The sequence below is a fragment of the Phoenix dactylifera genome, chromosome 1, assembly GCF_051530095.1.
Source record: "Phoenix dactylifera cultivar Ajwa chromosome 1, Ajwa_hap1_PhDact_Kaust_v1.1, whole genome shotgun sequence".
Taxonomy (NCBI): domain Eukaryota; kingdom Viridiplantae; phylum Streptophyta; class Magnoliopsida; order Arecales; family Arecaceae; genus Phoenix; species Phoenix dactylifera.
In genome coordinates this window covers 58758366-58775289 of record NC_143190.1, presented here as the reverse complement: position 1 = coordinate 58775289, position 16924 = coordinate 58758366, and the positions used below count along the sequence as shown (strand labels likewise).

At 38.2% G+C, this 16924-nt stretch overlaps 1 non-coding gene across 1 annotated transcript; it reads right to left on the bottom strand.

Annotated features, from left to right (window-relative positions):
- Positions 1-16310: 16310 nt before the first annotated feature.
- Positions 16311-16419, bottom strand: LOC149768790 (small nucleolar RNA R71). Its single transcript, XR_016398559.1, has one exon. It is a non-coding gene; the product is annotated as a small nucleolar RNA R71 (small nucleolar RNA).
- Positions 16420-16924: the final 505 nt, after the last annotated feature.

Genomic DNA, 16924 nt, shown 5'->3' with positions numbered 1-16924 from the left:
GCAACTTTTTAATAAAGAGCAATTTTTTAACAGAAAATGTTGATAAAACTCTTTTTATTAAAAAGAAAAATTCTGATATACTGATTGTTCAAATATATGTTGATGATATTATATTTGGAGTTACTAATGAAAGTTTATGTGAAGAATTTGTTAAGCTCATGCAAGGTGAGTTCGAGATAAGTTTGATGGGTGAACTCAACTTCTTCCTTGGACTCCAAATCAAGCAAACAAGAGATGAAATTTTCATCTGCCAAAGCAAATACACAAAGAAAATATTAAAGAAGTTTGGTATGGAAGATTCAAAATCAATAGGTACTCCTATGAGCTTCTCTTGTAAATTAGAAAAAGATGAGCAATGTAAATTCTTTGATTCAAAGCTGTATAGAGGAATGATTGGATCTTTACTTTATCTTACAACAAGTAGACTGATATAATGCATAGTGTTTGTATGTGTGCAAGATATCAAGTAAATCCTAAAGAATCACACTTAATTGCTATTAAAAGAATATTAAGATACTTAAAAGGAACACAACACCTAGGTTTATGGTATTCTAAGGTATCTAAAATTGACTTGATTGGATATTCAGATGCTGATTTTGCTGGTTGTAGATTAGACAGAAAAAGTACAAGTGAAACTTGTTAATTCATTGGAACAAACTTAATTTCTTGGTTTAGCAAGAAACAAACTCCGTAGCACTATCTACAGCTGAGGCTGAATATATTGCTGCAGAAAGTTGCTGTGCCCAAATCCTATGGATCAAGCAATAGCTTGAGGATTATGGCATAAAATAAAATAAAATTTCTATAAGGTGTAACAACGCTAGTGCCATAAATTTGACTAAAAATCCCATACAACACTCAAGATATAAACATATAGAAATCAGACATCATTTCATAAGAGATTATGCTCAAAATGGAGATATAAAAATGGAATTTATAAATACTGATGAACAAATTGCAGACATTTTCACTAAACCTCGTAATGAAGAAGTATTTTGTAAATTTAGAGGTGAATTATGCATTTATGATCCATTTTGATGACTGATTATGACTGATAAATTGTGTATTTTGATTGACTATCATTGGTTGAATTTTAGTTGATTTGATCCGTAGTTTGCAATTAAGTTTAAATGTTATTCAAAAAGATTTTGTCTCTTGAACAGTCTGAGGAGATGACTCATGTAAATAAGGAGTCGACTCATGAAGTAAGGGACGACTCTTAAGTTTAAAAAGTCGACCCCTAACTCACAAGAGACGACTCTTAAGTTAAAAGAGTCGACTTTTAGTTCATCGGAGATGACTCATGAGTTAGATGAGTCAACTAAAGAGAAAACTATTCGAAACGAATTCTAAAAGGCTTTTTCTCTCTCTCTCTCTGAAACGTTGAACCTAAAATATTTTATAACCCTTAGAGCGCCTTTTTTGTCTTCAAACTCTTCTTCAAACCAGAAACTCCCAAAAACCCTAGAAAATCCTTCCAAGGTTTTGATTGATCTTCTAATGATGAGAATCAAGCAAGTAACATCTGGAGCAAAGAGGAAGAATACCACTCCACACACAGATAGAAGAATGAAGGCTAGGGCAAAGAATCCACAGAAGGAAGTAACACCACCGCCTCAACCCGTTACGACTCCTCTGTCACCTCCGTCCTCAGTATCCAGACAAGGACCTCTCTCCATAAGAAATGTATCGACAGGAAGGAGAGTAGATTTTGAATTTCTGGAGAAAGAAAATTTCTCCTTAGGGCAGAATCTTAAGGATATGGGTTGGGAATACCTATGCTCTCTGAATGTGCCTACCTACCCAGACCTGGTACGAGAATTCTACAACAATGCCAGATATGGAGAAGGACAGATCTCGTCCAAGGTAAAAGATGTACCTATTTTAATTACTGAAGAGATTCTTAGAGATACCCTTCGGATTCCAAATGATGGAGAAAATAGAGATCATCTAGAAAATAGGAATGAAGGAAATAATACCATTTTGAATAGAGAAGTCACAGGAGATTGGACTGAGATCAGTACCAATCAACTGAATGCAGAGATGCGTCTGCTGTATCACATGATCAACAAGATGTTCTTTCCAAAGACAGAAAAATTGGATCATGTTTCAGAAAGGGATATACTAGTAATGCACCATACCATCCAAGGACTCCCACTGAACCTACCCTGCCTGATGCTTAGATACATGGAAGCTCAAGGTCAAAGAAAAGGAGCTTCACTTCCTTATGGTATGGTCTTAACTCAAGTCCTTTGTAACTTCAATGTAAATCTAGAAGGAGAAACCAAGAAAAAATTATCATCTTCTGATGTTTACAATGACAAAATCACTGAAGAGGATGGGATTTGTCAAATTTGAGGGAAAATGGACTCATAAAGGGAAAGGTGTTGGGAATTGTATCCTAAATATCAATCGTCAGCATGTTGATGATTAAATGAATTGACAAAATTAATAAAGTATTATTTGGCATTATTCATCATTTCATCTTCAAATGAACTCTTATATGATGAAGTCCTTAGGACTTATGTTATGATAAAGGAGGATTTATCTTTGAGTCTTTAAACTTGTTCGCGACCAAATGATATGTTGTTACTAGGACGACAACATTATCGAGATTAGATCGTTGTGTGACATATACATTGGTTGTCCTCTTAACCAAGGAGTGTGGAGACACTGGTATGCCATACAGGTGAAGTGTAGGAGTATATTTCACTGAACGTGACCAATTCCGGAATGCTCTACTGTCGAGAGATATTCTGAGTGGATATGGGAATAAGTTTGGCCCTCTGATCTGAGATCGCAACTTGTGACTAGCAAGCAACTCACTGTACTTTGGTACTGGACTACCTGAATTTCTAATTCAGTGACGGAAGGTCACTGGGTGTAGTCAAGTACTTGCGTAGTCAGTTGTGAGTCAAGATGGAATTGACGCCTCCTGAAAACAGAAGATAATGTCTTGTGATTAATTTAGCAAAACCTTGGCCAGGATAATCCCAGTGAGGAGTCACGGGATATCTAAAGTTAATCACATAATGGATGTACTCATTATAGGGTTGACAGTGAGCTCTAAGTCATCCTGGCATTAGGAGTCAAAGAGATTGAATTATACAGTAACCATAGTCCAGGGTTCTAGAATATTTGCTTCGCATATATTCGGCCTATCCGGACGTCGGGTACCATTGCTAGATGGTCACATCGATTAGTATAGGAAGACGTTCCTATACTACCGGCTTAGGTTCGAACCTATGAGGTCACACGCATAGAAGTTTCTAGGTTGATCAAATGACTGATTGATGATTAAGAATCATTCAGGAGTAATTTGGTCAATTCGATTGACAAATTATCCTAAGCAAAAGTTGCATTAAAATAATTATTGAATTATTGGAGGATTAATTAGCAATTAGATTGCTAATGAGCTCAATTTGATTGGGTAATTGGGCTTAGGTTGAGCCAAATTGAATAGGATTCAATTTGGGCTGCATCAGGGTTTGACCTAATTGGATTGGGTTCAACCCAAGTAGATTGAGCTTGACCTAATTGATGGAACTTGACCCAATTGGATTGGGCTTGATCCAAATCAATTAGAAGACCTTATTTGATGAGGATTATGAGTCCAAATAATCAGAATTGGATAAGGAGAAGAATCCCTAAATTTTAGGAACCTATCCTTATCTTCTTGGAGAAGAATGACACCTTAATTTATCCCCAATATTTTCTATGCCTATCCTCTTTATTTTTGGCCAAAAATTAGTGTGAGAAGAGAGGAGGCGTGGGGCTATATTTTCTATAAAAATGGCGCCTTAAATCTTTTTAGAAAGATTTAGATGAATTTCCTAATTTGTAGGGATTGCATGGTGCATGAAATAGGGTGGTCTGCAGCTGAACTTTGGATGCATGAATTCCTATCTTTTAGGGATTCAAAATACACAAAATTTGGATATGTTTATCTCCTCTTAGCTACCAAACCACCAGAATTTTTTGGAAATTTTATCAGCCAAATTAGTTGGCTAAAATAGGTGTGAGGCGTGGGGTGGTCTTTTGGCTGTAAAAGACCCCCATGCCTTGGGTTCAATATATACCATATTTAGAGGTTTCAAAAAATTCTAAAAAAATTTTCTGAAGGCCTCCATCCCTTCTTCTCCTTCTTCCTCACATCCATCCTCCATCTCCTTGAAGAACAATTAAAGGTTGAGTGTTTAGAAGGAGAAAGCTTCAGCCATTGCTGCGTTCCTGCGCGAGCTAGCACTCCCGCGGAAGACGATCTACCTAGGGCTTTGCGTGTACTTCTTATAGAGGCCATTCATGTGTGTGGCTGCAAAGTCAAGGATCAGATCCATAAGTTTCTTCCATCATAAAAGGTATTAATCCCACATCAATATTTTATTTTGGAGTCAGGGTCTAGGTCTGATTCCCCGAGGTTTTACCCTCCTTTAGGGCTCCTCACGGAGTTATCTCCAGAATCCATTCGATGGATATTCGGAGATTAATCGGAATATAGTTTTTAAGTTTCAGATCTGATAGTTAATCATGCATGAAAGTTTTAGCATAATTGTTTAAACGATTCCGGCATAATCCTATGTGTTCTTAAGGTGCTGATTTCTAGATTTGATCTTGTAAGCATGCATGAATTAAATTGTTTGATTCAATTTTTCCGCTGCGTTTTAAAACTTAAAAAGAACTACGTATGGCTTGATCCCCCTTATGAAGGGGTACGTAGGCAACCCGATCAGGTTCAGCCATGGTTTTAAAAAAAAAAAATCAGCATGCTTAACAACGAAGAACCTAGGATTCACTTTCAGTGGTATCAGAGCCAGGTTCATGTTTAAACTTTTATGTTTTAATTCTTGTAATTAAATCTAAAATTATTAACATATTTAGATTAGATCTAATGTATTTTTTATGATTGATTTAATTACTGATTATGCATGATTAAGTAGATCTGAAATTTTGGATGCATATGATGCATGTTTGTGTTAGGATTAGTAACATGAATAAATCTGAAATTATAATATTATTTAGATTAGATCTAAATAAAGTTTATGATTTATATGATCTCTGATTTTAATGAACAAATCAGATCTAAAAATAAAAGTGAAAAAATAAATACATAAGATGTATGTTGTTTGAATTAATTCATGTTGTTGTGTATATGTGATGCATGAACATAAAACATAATGACTTAAACATGAATTAAATCTGATTACATGTGATTAATTACAAAAACTCAGATCTGAAAATATGTTTTAAGAACTGAAAGGTTGTCATTAATATGTAATTAAAAAGAAATATGCAATGATCAAAACTTTCATAAGTCTAAACTTAATTGAGAATCAAGTGTTATGAAATAGAATTATAACTCAATTAATTGACATTGCATAATTATTTGGGCATATGGGTTAGCTTGAATCAAGTTCCTAGGATTGGGTTAGACCTAAGGTTAGAATCATACATGGACAAATAGAATTAATTGATCAAATCTAATTAAGTAGTAACTAGATTAGGTCAAAAAAATTCTAGGTCAATTTACAATAGTTGTAGATGGATCAAGTCCATGTCTTTGATTAGACCAAGATGAAACTTGATTTAGGCTCAGAGGTGAAGCCTGAGTCATTTGAGTAATCAAATCGAAATTGATTAACCAGTCGGTGTCTAAGGTAAGTTTGGCAGTTTTGACCGGTGGTTTTTAATTGGGGGCTACTCGCACTGATTCGTCTTTGTCGAGTTAATGGCATATCCCTTCCACCGATCTCACTTACCTGGCCGACATGGTCAATCACATTTTGATTGGATCACTTAATGATTCGAGTTAGCCCATGCCTATAAGAAAAATCAGTTTGACTGATTTAGGTACCTCCTTAACTGGTTTGAGTCTAATCTGATTTGGTGAAGTCAGTGGGAGAAATTAGACTAACCGGATCTTCTTATCTATCCTAATTAAGAAATCCTCTAAAATTATTAGGTCCTTAAAATGAAATGGTTATGGGGATAACTAGGTCATAGCCTCCCATTAAGTTGGGTGATAATGGATCCAATGTTTTGATAATTATTGGAGGCGCGACACGCCTGGTACTTATCAAGCATTGGAATTGTCATTCAATATATGATGAGTTAAGTGTACCTTCAATAGGCGGTCAGGTGAGCCGAGCCACACTCGGGCTTGGTCATCTATTAGTTGATTAAACTTAACCCTATCATTTAATGGTTGAACCTGACTAGGATATTCGGTGGAGGCGCCACACGCCTGCCGAAGAACCTAGGGCAAAATTATCACTAGAAGTTGCTTGGTGAAGCAATTGGTTAAGAACCTACCAATAGGTGCATATGGGTTAGCCAAGCCACACTCGGGCCTATATGCGATCTATTGGGTTCTAGTGCTCACTAAAGAATTAAGAGTAATTTTTCGAATTGAAGGTAGAGGCTACCAATTTGTATAAAATAGTGAGAGTACTTTTAGACTAAAGTCCAAGTCTATTGAGTTTAGTCAATTCATATACTAATAGCCAAATTTTCTTTTTATGCAGAAATGGCCACTAATTTGTCACTTCGCTAATTGTTGGACAATGACAAGTTGACTGGTCCAAATTTTAATAATTGGCATAGGAAACTGAAAATAGTGTTAGAGCATGAAAGGATCCTTTATGTGATAACGGATCCAGCACCCGAGCAGCCCGCTGCTAATGCATCAAGATCGGCCAGAGACACTTATCAGAAGTGGCTTAATGACCGGATCACTGTTCGAGAATACGCAGTAATGAGTGATGAGTTTAGTAGGCGTTTTGAGAATACGCAGCCGGAAGATATTATTCAAGTGTTGAATGAATCATTTGGTGTTCCTGACGACGTTGAGAGGCACAAAACTAGTTGTGCCATCTTCAGCGTCCGAATGAAAGATGGGACCTCGGTAACTGATCATGTACTGTACATGATTGAGTTGATCGAGCGTCTAAGCTCTCTTGGTTTTTTCCTTCATGATCAATTGGGGAAGGATGCCATACTAAACTCATTGCCTGAATCATACCGTCCTTTTCTCACTCATTTTCGTATGACGATACCTGTAGTGAATTATCACCAATTGTTGGGGTTACTACAGACGTTTGAGAATGATCACCAACTTCTTAAGAAGACGGTGAACTTTGTGGGAGGTTCATCCAAGGGTCGCCCCTTTAAGAAAGAGAAAAAGAAAAATAAAATCCAAAAGAAACAAGTGCACCATGCTCAGCCTAGTCAGAAAAAGAATAAAAAGGCTGATCAGAGCAAGGCAGAGTGCTTCTTCTGCAAGAAGCAAGGACATTGGAAGAGGAACTGTCCTCTTTACATTGCATCTCTCGATCCGAACCGGCTTAAGAAAAGTGGGCAATCAGTTGCCAATCAAGGTACTTATATGATAACACCTTGCAATTTTTCTATTTGTGATAATTCGACCTGGGTATTGGATACCGGAAGTCCTTTTAATATTTGTAATTCGTTGCAGGGGCTACAAGTCAGTGAGAGGTTTGAAGAAGGAGAAAGGTTCCTGAATGTTGGAGATGGAAGATCAGTTCCAGTTCTAGCTTTAGGAATTCTTAAACTTGAATTTAGCTCTCATGTAAATGTCCTTAGTGATTGTCACTATTGTCCAAGTTTTTTATTGAATGTCATTTCTGTAGGCCTTTTGGCCAAAAATGGTTATGAAATATCAATAAAACAGGATTATTGCAATATCATTTGGAATGGTGCTGCTGTAATGAATGGAACTCTGAGTAATGGCATTTACATTTTGTCACAGCCTGTTCATGTAATGTACGAGTCCAATAAGCGCTCTAGAATAGATAATGTCACGGATGTCTACCTTTGGCATCATAGGCTAGGACATATTAACAAGAACAGGATGAACAGGTTAAGTAAAGAGGGAATCCTTGATGTTAATGATTATGAATCATTGACAACCTGTGAATCATGCCTTCTTGGTAAAATGACCAAATCACCTTTTACCGAAAAAGGTGAACGAGCCAGTGACTTATTGACCCTTGTACATTCTGATGTATGTGGGCCAATGAGCATAAATGCTAGAGGTGGGTATTCATATTTCATTACGTTTACAGACGACCTTTCTAGGTATGGTTATGTCTATTTAATGAGACATAAATCTTAATCATTTGAAATGTTCAAATTATATCGTAATGAAGTAGAAAAACAAATTGGAAAGAGTATTAAAACTCTTTGATCAGATCGAGGAGGTGAATACCTCACCAGTGAGTTTTTGACATATCTAGGAGAAAATGGGATTCTCTCTCAATGGACTCCTCCTGGTACACCACAGTATAACGGTGTATCAGAAAGAAGAAATCGAACTCTGTTAGACATGATTCGATCCATGATGGGGTTTGCTGATCTGCCCATATCCTTTTGGGGATATGCTCTTGAGTCAGCCTGCTACATTCTAAATAAGGTTCCAAGTAAGTCTGTAAATAAAACACCACATGAGATGTGGACTGGACGTAAGCCGATGCTCTCTCACCTTAGGGTTTGGGGGTGTCCAGCATACGTCAAACGTTTGAAGACAGACAAACTTGAACCCAAGTCTGACAAATGTTTCTTTGTTGGTTATCCTAAAGAAACTAAAGGATATTACTTCTACTTTGCTAAAGAACAAAAGTTGTTCGTAAGCAATAGAGCTATTTTCTTAGAGAAAGAATTCCTTAGTGAAGGAATTAAAAGCTTTAATGTTGAGCTTAGGAAAGTTCAACATGTAGAAGATTCGACACCATCTACTGAACTAGTTGAGTCGGATTTGATTAGATCAGATCCAGAATCCATATTAGATGCACCATTAAGGCGATCGGGTAGAGTACCATGTCAGCCGGATAGATACTACGGTTTCTTGGTCCGGAACAGGGATCCTATCGAACTTGATGAAAACGATGAGGATGCGATCACATATATGGATGCAATGCAGAGGTATGACTCTGATAAATGACTTGGAGCCATGCAATCCGAAATGGAATCCATGAAGGTCAATGATGTATGGACATTAGTTGACCCACCCGAAGGGATTAAACCCATAGGATGTAAGGGGATATTCAAAAGGAAACGGGATGCAGACGGAAAGGTAGAGACCTATAAAGCCCGTCTGGTTGCCAAGGGATATCGTCAACGTTATGGTATTGACTATGACGAGACATTTTCTCCTGTGGCAATGCTCAAGTCCATTCGGATTGTGCTTGCGATAGCAGCATATTTAGACTATGAAATCTGGCAAATGGATGTAAAGACCGCATTTCTAAATGGAGATTTAGAAGAGGAGGTATATATGATACAACCTGAAGGTTTTACATCTACAGATGAGTCTAAGGTGTGCAAGCTACAAAGGTCCATTTATGGATTAAAGCAAGCTTCACGGAGTTGGAACATACGATTTGATAAGGTGATCAAATCATATGGCTTCATTAAGAATGAAGAGAACCTTGCATTTATAAATGGACAAATGGTTCAGTTATCATATTTCTTGTTTTGTATGTGGATGACATTCTTTTAATCGGAAATGACATTCCTGCATTACAAGGAATAAAGGTTTGGCTATCATCTCAATTTGCCATGAAGGATTTGGGAGAAGCATCTTACATCCTAGGGATGAAGATCTATAGAGATAGATCTAAAAGATTGCTTGGATTATCTCAAACCACATACATTGATACTATACTGAAGAGGTTCAGTATGATTAGTTCCAAGAAAGGCTATCTTCCAATGGGCCATGGAATTAACCTCTCTAAAAGGGATTGTCCGACAACCTCTCAAGAAAGAGAGAGTATAGATAGAATTCCATATGCTTCGGCAGTGGGATCTATAATGTATGCCATGACATGTACTAGACCAGACGTGGCATACTCACTAGGAGTAGTGAGCAGATACCAGTCTGATCCAGGTAGCAACCACTGGAAGGTTGTAAAAACCATCCTTAAGTATTTGAGAAATACTAAAGATCAATGGCTTGTCTATGGTGATTCTGACTTAAAACTTGAGGGATATACCGATTCAAGTTTTCAGTCAGATCAAGATGATAGCAAGAGCGTGTCGGGATATATCTTCACTCTTAAGGGTGGGGCCATATGCTGGAAGAGTTCCAAGCAGCATACAGTGGCAGATTCTACATGTGAAGCAGAATACATCGCAGCATCTGATGCAGCCAAGGAAGCCGTATGGTTGCGCAAGTTCATCACCGAGCTGGGAGTGGCACCTTCCATTGATGGTCCAGTTCCTATATTTTGTGATAACACTGGAGCCATAGCTCAGGCAAAGGAACCTAAAGCACATCAGCGGACCAAGCATATTCTGCGACGCTATCACCTGGTTCGAGAGATTATAGAACGAGGTGATATTGATCTTCAGAAGATTGACACAAAAGAAAATCTGGCTGACCTATTTACCAAAGTCCTCGGTATTAAAGAGTTCAACGAACACAAGTCGAAGATGGGTATTAGATACTGTGCCGATTGGCTTTAGGCTAAGTGGGAGTTGTTGGGAATTGTATCCTAAATATCAATCGTCAGCATGTTGATGATTAAATAAATTGACAAAATTAATAAAGTATTATTTGGCATTATTCATCATTTCATCTTCAAATGAACTCTTATATGATGAAGTCCTTAGGACTTATGTTATGATAAAGGAGGATTTATCTTTGAGTCTTTAAACTTGTTCGCGACCAAATGATATGTTGTTACTAGGAGGACAACATTATCGAGATTAGGTCGTTGTGTGACATATACGTTGGTTGTCCTCTTAACCAAGGAGTGTGGAGACACTAGTATGCCATACAGGTGAAGTGTAGGAGTACATTTTACTGAACGTGACCAATTCCGGAATGCTCTACTGTCGAGAGATGTTCCGAGTGGATATGGGTATAAGTTTGGCCCTCTGACCTGAGATCGCAACCTATGACTAGCAAGTAACTCACTGCACTTTGGTACCGGACTACCTGAATTTCTAATTCAGTGACGGAAGGTCACTGGGTGCAGTCAAGTACTTGCGTAGTCAGTTGTGAGTCGAGATGGAATTGACGCCTCCTGGAAACAGAAGATAATGTCTTGTGATTAATTTAGCAAAACCTTGGCCAGGGTAATCCCAGTGAGGAGTCACGGGATATCTAAAGTTAATCACATAATGGATGTACTAATTATAGGGTTGACAGTGAACTCTAAGTCATCCTGGCATTAGGAGTCAAAGGGATTGAATTATACAGTAACCATAGTCCAGGGTTCCGGAATATTTGCTTCGCATATATTCGGCCTATCCGGACGTCAGGTACCATTGCTAGATGGTCACATCGATTAGTATAGGAAGACGTTCCTATACTACCGGCTTAGGTTCGAACCTATGAGGTCACACGCATAGAAGTTTCTAGGTTGATCAAATGGCTGATTGATGATTAAGAATCATTCAGGGGTAATTTGGTCAATTCGATTGACAAATTATCCTAAGCAAAAGTTGCATTAAAATAATTATTGAATTATTGAAGGATTAATTAGCAATTAGATTGCTAATGAACTCAATTTGATTGGGTAATTGGGCTTAGGTTGAGCCAAATTGAATAGGATTCAATTTGGGCTGCATCAGGGTTTGACCTAATTGGATTGGGTTCAACCCAAGTAGATTGAGCTTGACCTAATTGATGGGACTTGACCCAATTGGATTGGGCTTGATCCAAATCAATTAGAAGACCTTATTTGATGAGGATTATGAGTCCAAATAATCAGAATTGGATAAGGAGAAGAATCCCTAAATTTTAGGAACCTATCCTTATCTTCTTGGAGAAGAATGACACCTTAATTTATCCCCAATATTTTCTATGCCTATCTTCTTTATTTTTGGCCAAAAATTGGCATGAGAAGAGAGGAGGCGTGGGGCTATATTTCCTGTAAAAATGGCACCTTAAATCTTTCTAGAAAGATTTAGATGAATTTCCTAATTTGTAGGGATTGCATGGTGCATAAAATAGGGTGGTCTGCGGCTGAACTTTGGACGCATGAATTCCTATCTTTTAGGGATTCAAAATGCACGAAATTTGGATATGTTTATCTCCTCTTAGCTTCCAAATCACCAAAATTTTTTGGGAATTTTATCAGCCAAATTAGTTGGCTAAAATAGGTGTGAGGCGTGGGGTGGTCTTTTGGCTATAAAAGACCCCCATGCCTTGGGTTCAATATATACCATATTTAGAGATTTCAAAAAATTCTGAAAAAATTCTCTGAGGGCCTCCATCCCTTCTTCTCCTCTTCCTCACGTCCATCCTCCATCTCCTTGAAGAACAATCAAAGGTTGAGTGTTTAGAAGGAGAAAGCTTTAGCCATTGCTGCATTCCTGCGCGAGCTAGCACTCCCGCGGAAGACGATCTACCTAGGGCTTTGCGTGTACTTCTCATAGAGGCCATTCGTGTACGTGGCTGCGAAGTCAAGGATCAAATCTATAAGTTTCTTCCATCATAAAAGGATTAATCCCACATCAATATTTTATTTTGAAGTCAGGGTCTAGGTCTAATTCCCGAGGTTTTACCCTGTTTTGGGGCTCCTCACGGAGTTATCTCCATAATCCATTCGATGGATATTCGGAGATTAATCAAAATAGAGTTTTTAAGTTTCAGATCTGATAGTTAATCATACATGAAAGTTTTAGCATAATTGTTTAAACAATTCCGGCATAATCCTATGTGTTCTTAAGGTGCTGATTTCTAGATTTGATCTTGTAAGCATGCATAAATTAAATTATTTGATTCGATTTTTCCGCTGCATTTTAAAACTTAAAAAGAACTACGTATGGCTTGATCCCCCTTATGAAGGGGTACGTAGGCAACCTGATCAGGTTCAGCCATGGTTTTAAAAAAAAAAAAATCAGCATGCTTAACAAAGAAGAACTTAGGATTCACTTTCAAAAGGATCTCAAGATGAAAGTGGTCAAGACACTACTACACCACTAAAAGGCAAAAGAATCCCTACACAAGCTGATGAGAGCACAAAAGTGCGATCTACACATCACTTAAATTGGTATTATTGCTAACAAATAATAATAAAAGTGCTACATTAATATTATATTTTTGTTGGATGCAGTTGATCTAAATCAGAGTTAAGATGCGTATTTGGTACAGAATGGAATGATGCATAACCCCGAACCTGATCATGCTGGAGCATAATTAATCTGATCAAGTATACTTGCACTCGAGCAACACTTGGCAGTCATCCAGAGGCACCGCATAATGGATTCGCCAAGGGCCTAGTTTCATTATTCGAGAGGATCCAATATCCCGTGGGGTTCACAGCAGCAGATCCGTGATCGCGATCCATCCGCGCCTCCCAGCATCCCACGCGTCCGTCCATTCCTCCAAACCAGCTTCCGCGTCCGCGTCTCAAGCGTCCACATCTCACCCTTTGTGTCACAGATCCCAGCATCCCGCGTCTAAGCTTTCTGTCATGGAACAACAGCAGACTCTAGATTCGCGATCATCCCAACAACCATTCCATCTCCGCATCAACCTTCTTCTTCAATCGATTCCAGCTGATCAGCTCCTCCCGCGATGCATCCACTCCATCCACCCCTTCCGAATCAGCTTCCGAATTAGCAAGCAATCAGCCTCCTAGCTCTTGGAATCCGCGATCAGCTCCTTCCCAGCCTTCCATCCGCGTTCACAGAGTGGATTAGCGCCCCAGCTGCCGCAGCTCTCAACCAATTCCTTCCCAGCATCCCGATCACCATCCGCATTGTCCTCACCCGAGATCAGCATCCACGATCCTCTCGCAATGATCTCCCAGCATTAGCGATCAGCTCCCGAGCGTCTCTGTGCATCCATCTGAAGAAGATCGGGATTCATGCCAAGCCTCCACACCTCAGCCTCGTCCAGCCGTCCGCCATCACCGCCCAGCCATCCGCCTCCTCCACAGCGTTCGCGATCTCATCCTCCCAGCCTCATGCGCCCAAGATCCAGCCGTTTGCCTCTAATGCATTGATCTCTAGTGCATTCCCAACATCCATAGAGGGGGAGAGTTGAGTATAAGAGGAGTCGGCTGAGAAGGGAAGGGGGCTCTCATTCTGGAAGAAAAGGAAATAGAGGAGCCGGGCTGCTGCGGTTGAAAGAAAAAAAAAAGGAGAAGAGAGAAACAGGGGATGCCCTGTTTCCGAAAAGAAAAAAAAATATAAAGGAAGAGGTGATGCTTGTAATGAGAGGCTAATTCCTTTGATCAAGAGTGATGGAAGAATCCTTGACAGTTTGCTTTCTTCAAGTAAATTCTGAACGATTATTCTCTTTGATTTACATCTATTATATGCTCTTGATTCTTGCATACTTATTTTATTAGATAGATTTTGTATGGTTTATATTTATTGATGCATGGATTGTTTCGATTTTTGATTTGTCGTAGACGTAACCGGCACGATAAATACTTGAATGTTGAATTCATGTTTTCAAATTATATATTCCATGTTTATAACTATTCTATCTAATTAATCCTTAATCAAGAATCGCAAAAATTTAATTGTTGAAAATAACATTGTCAAGGGAGAATCTAGGTCCCTAGCCTTTTCTATATGCTTGAACTTTATTTAATTAGCTATTATTCTCTGCTTTTGATTTATGAAAATCAACTAAAAATTACATCTGAAATTACGCTAATAATACCTATACCGTTCCCTGAGGATTCGACCTCGGACTTCCGAGTTTTACTGCTTGTGCGATTCTCTTGCACTTGGGAGAGCAATTTTGCGAGCGCATCAAGTTTTTGGTGCCGTTGCCGGTGAACGGCTGAGTTATTAGCATAATTTTAGATTTAATTAGTACCTTAGTAGTTAGTCTTTTTCTTTCGAAAAAAAATTAAATCTTTACTACTATTTTTATTTCCTGCACAGTCTGCATCAAACTCTGATATCAGGAAAATTCACCGTCTGATTGAACTCAAATTTGGTCGGCTGGTACAAGATGATCTCGATAATCTGAATGGTCTGATTGACCATTAGATTACTACGAAACCTTGCTACTTTCTGTTTTGAATTTTCTGTGTTTAAATTTTTTTTTAGAATCAGAATTTTATTATTATCATATCTCATTAACCCTTGTTCCTAATTAAAAATTGATAATAAAAAAAAACTTTAAGAAAAGATCAAGGGTGATCATTCAAAATTTAAAAAAAAATAAATAATTTGCTTGATCAACTATTCAATATAATTTAATATCCTGTCATAAAATATTAAAAAAAAATCTTTTGATTGTTGCATATAGTATAAGGCATCAGCATAAAATATTCTAAGGGTTGAACCCATTAAAAAAGATAAGGTCGGAATTTCATCACTCATCCTTAGCCCAAAAATCACCCCAGTGCATAAATATCCTAAGCTTAACTAAAATCAACTAGACGTTGGCCCCTAAGGACATTCGAGCTCAATAGGACGAAGATCACCGAAAGTTGCACCAATTTCGCTCTATGGCCCAGTCGATGTTTAGGCAAGCTTTGTCCTTTTAAGAAAGACAGTCTCTGTTCGAGAAAAGTGAGTTTTAAGTAGGATCTTTGCTAAACGCATCGTGACCCCTCCACTTATCTGGAAGCTTACCTGGTCGACTAGGTTACTAGACCGGATTGGAGGCTTAGGTGTCCTCTTCAAACCAGTTAGGACCTGTCTAAAAATTTAAGAAAAACATTAGAAATTGAGGTGTAATGTTTTGATGCATGCTTGATTGTGAATAGATTTTTGTTTTACTATATTAGGATGTTGTTTTAGATATCTTTAGGTGGTACTTGTATTAAAAAAAGAGAGGGGAAGGGAAATATTTTACATGCTAAAGTGGAATAGGGACGACACCAGTCAATTAAGTTGTACAACTTTAGATCATCCCTTAGGGCACATCCCTAAAATTTCTTCGCAGTATTTTACACCTTGTGAGATGGCTGATTTAAATGAAGATGCGGGGAGTCACCACGATTGAGAACGTGAATCCCATGTTATGACTCTGAGGCAATACCTACAACCGACTAGGACTAGTCAACCTTCATGCATAATTATTCATGATAATGTAGGACATTTTGACATCAAACCGGAGGTAATCCAATTGCTGCTCAAGTTTCACGGGTTAGAGTCCGAGAGTCCGTATCTTCATGTAAAGGATTTTGAAGAATTGAGCATTACATTTAGAGTGCCGAACGTCACCGAGGATGTCCTCAAGCTGACGTTGTTCTCTTTCTCTCTAAAGGATAAGGCCAAAATATGACTAAACTCCTTGCGACCTAGATCAATAAGAACTTGGCAAGATATGCAGAGAGAATTTTTGAAGAAGTTTTTTCCCGCACAAAGGACCAACTTTTTGAAAAGACATATCAGCAATTTTCAACAAAAAGACAATGAAACCTTTTTCGAAAGTTGGAAAAGATTTAAAGACCTTCTTCTCTCATGCCCTCATCACGGGTTTGAAACTTGGAGAACTATTAGCTTCTTTTATGAAGGTTTATCTCCACAGTTGAAACAGTTTGTAGAGATCATGTGCAATGGTAGATTTTTAGAAAAACAACCTAATAGGACATGGGAGTATTTGGATTCCCTTGCTGAGACTGCCCAACTTTGGGATAACGGGGATAGAAACAATAAGTCTTTGCCTAAGCCTACTAGCTCTGTACAGGGAGGCCTTTACAACCTCAGAACTGAGGATGATTTTCATGCTAAAATGGCAGCCCTCACTAGGAAGATAGAAGAAATTGAGCTTAGGAAGGTTGAGCCTCTCAAGACTATAGAGCTTAGAAACGAGTGTTGTATGTCTGGTCATACCCACTACAGATTGCCCCACCATACCGGCATTCAAGGAAGTCTTGCACGATAAGCAAATGCTATAAACTCCTACCAAAAGCCTTATAACGATCCATACTCGAATACCTATAATCCTGGTTGGAAGAATCATCCAAATTTTAGGTGGAGAAAC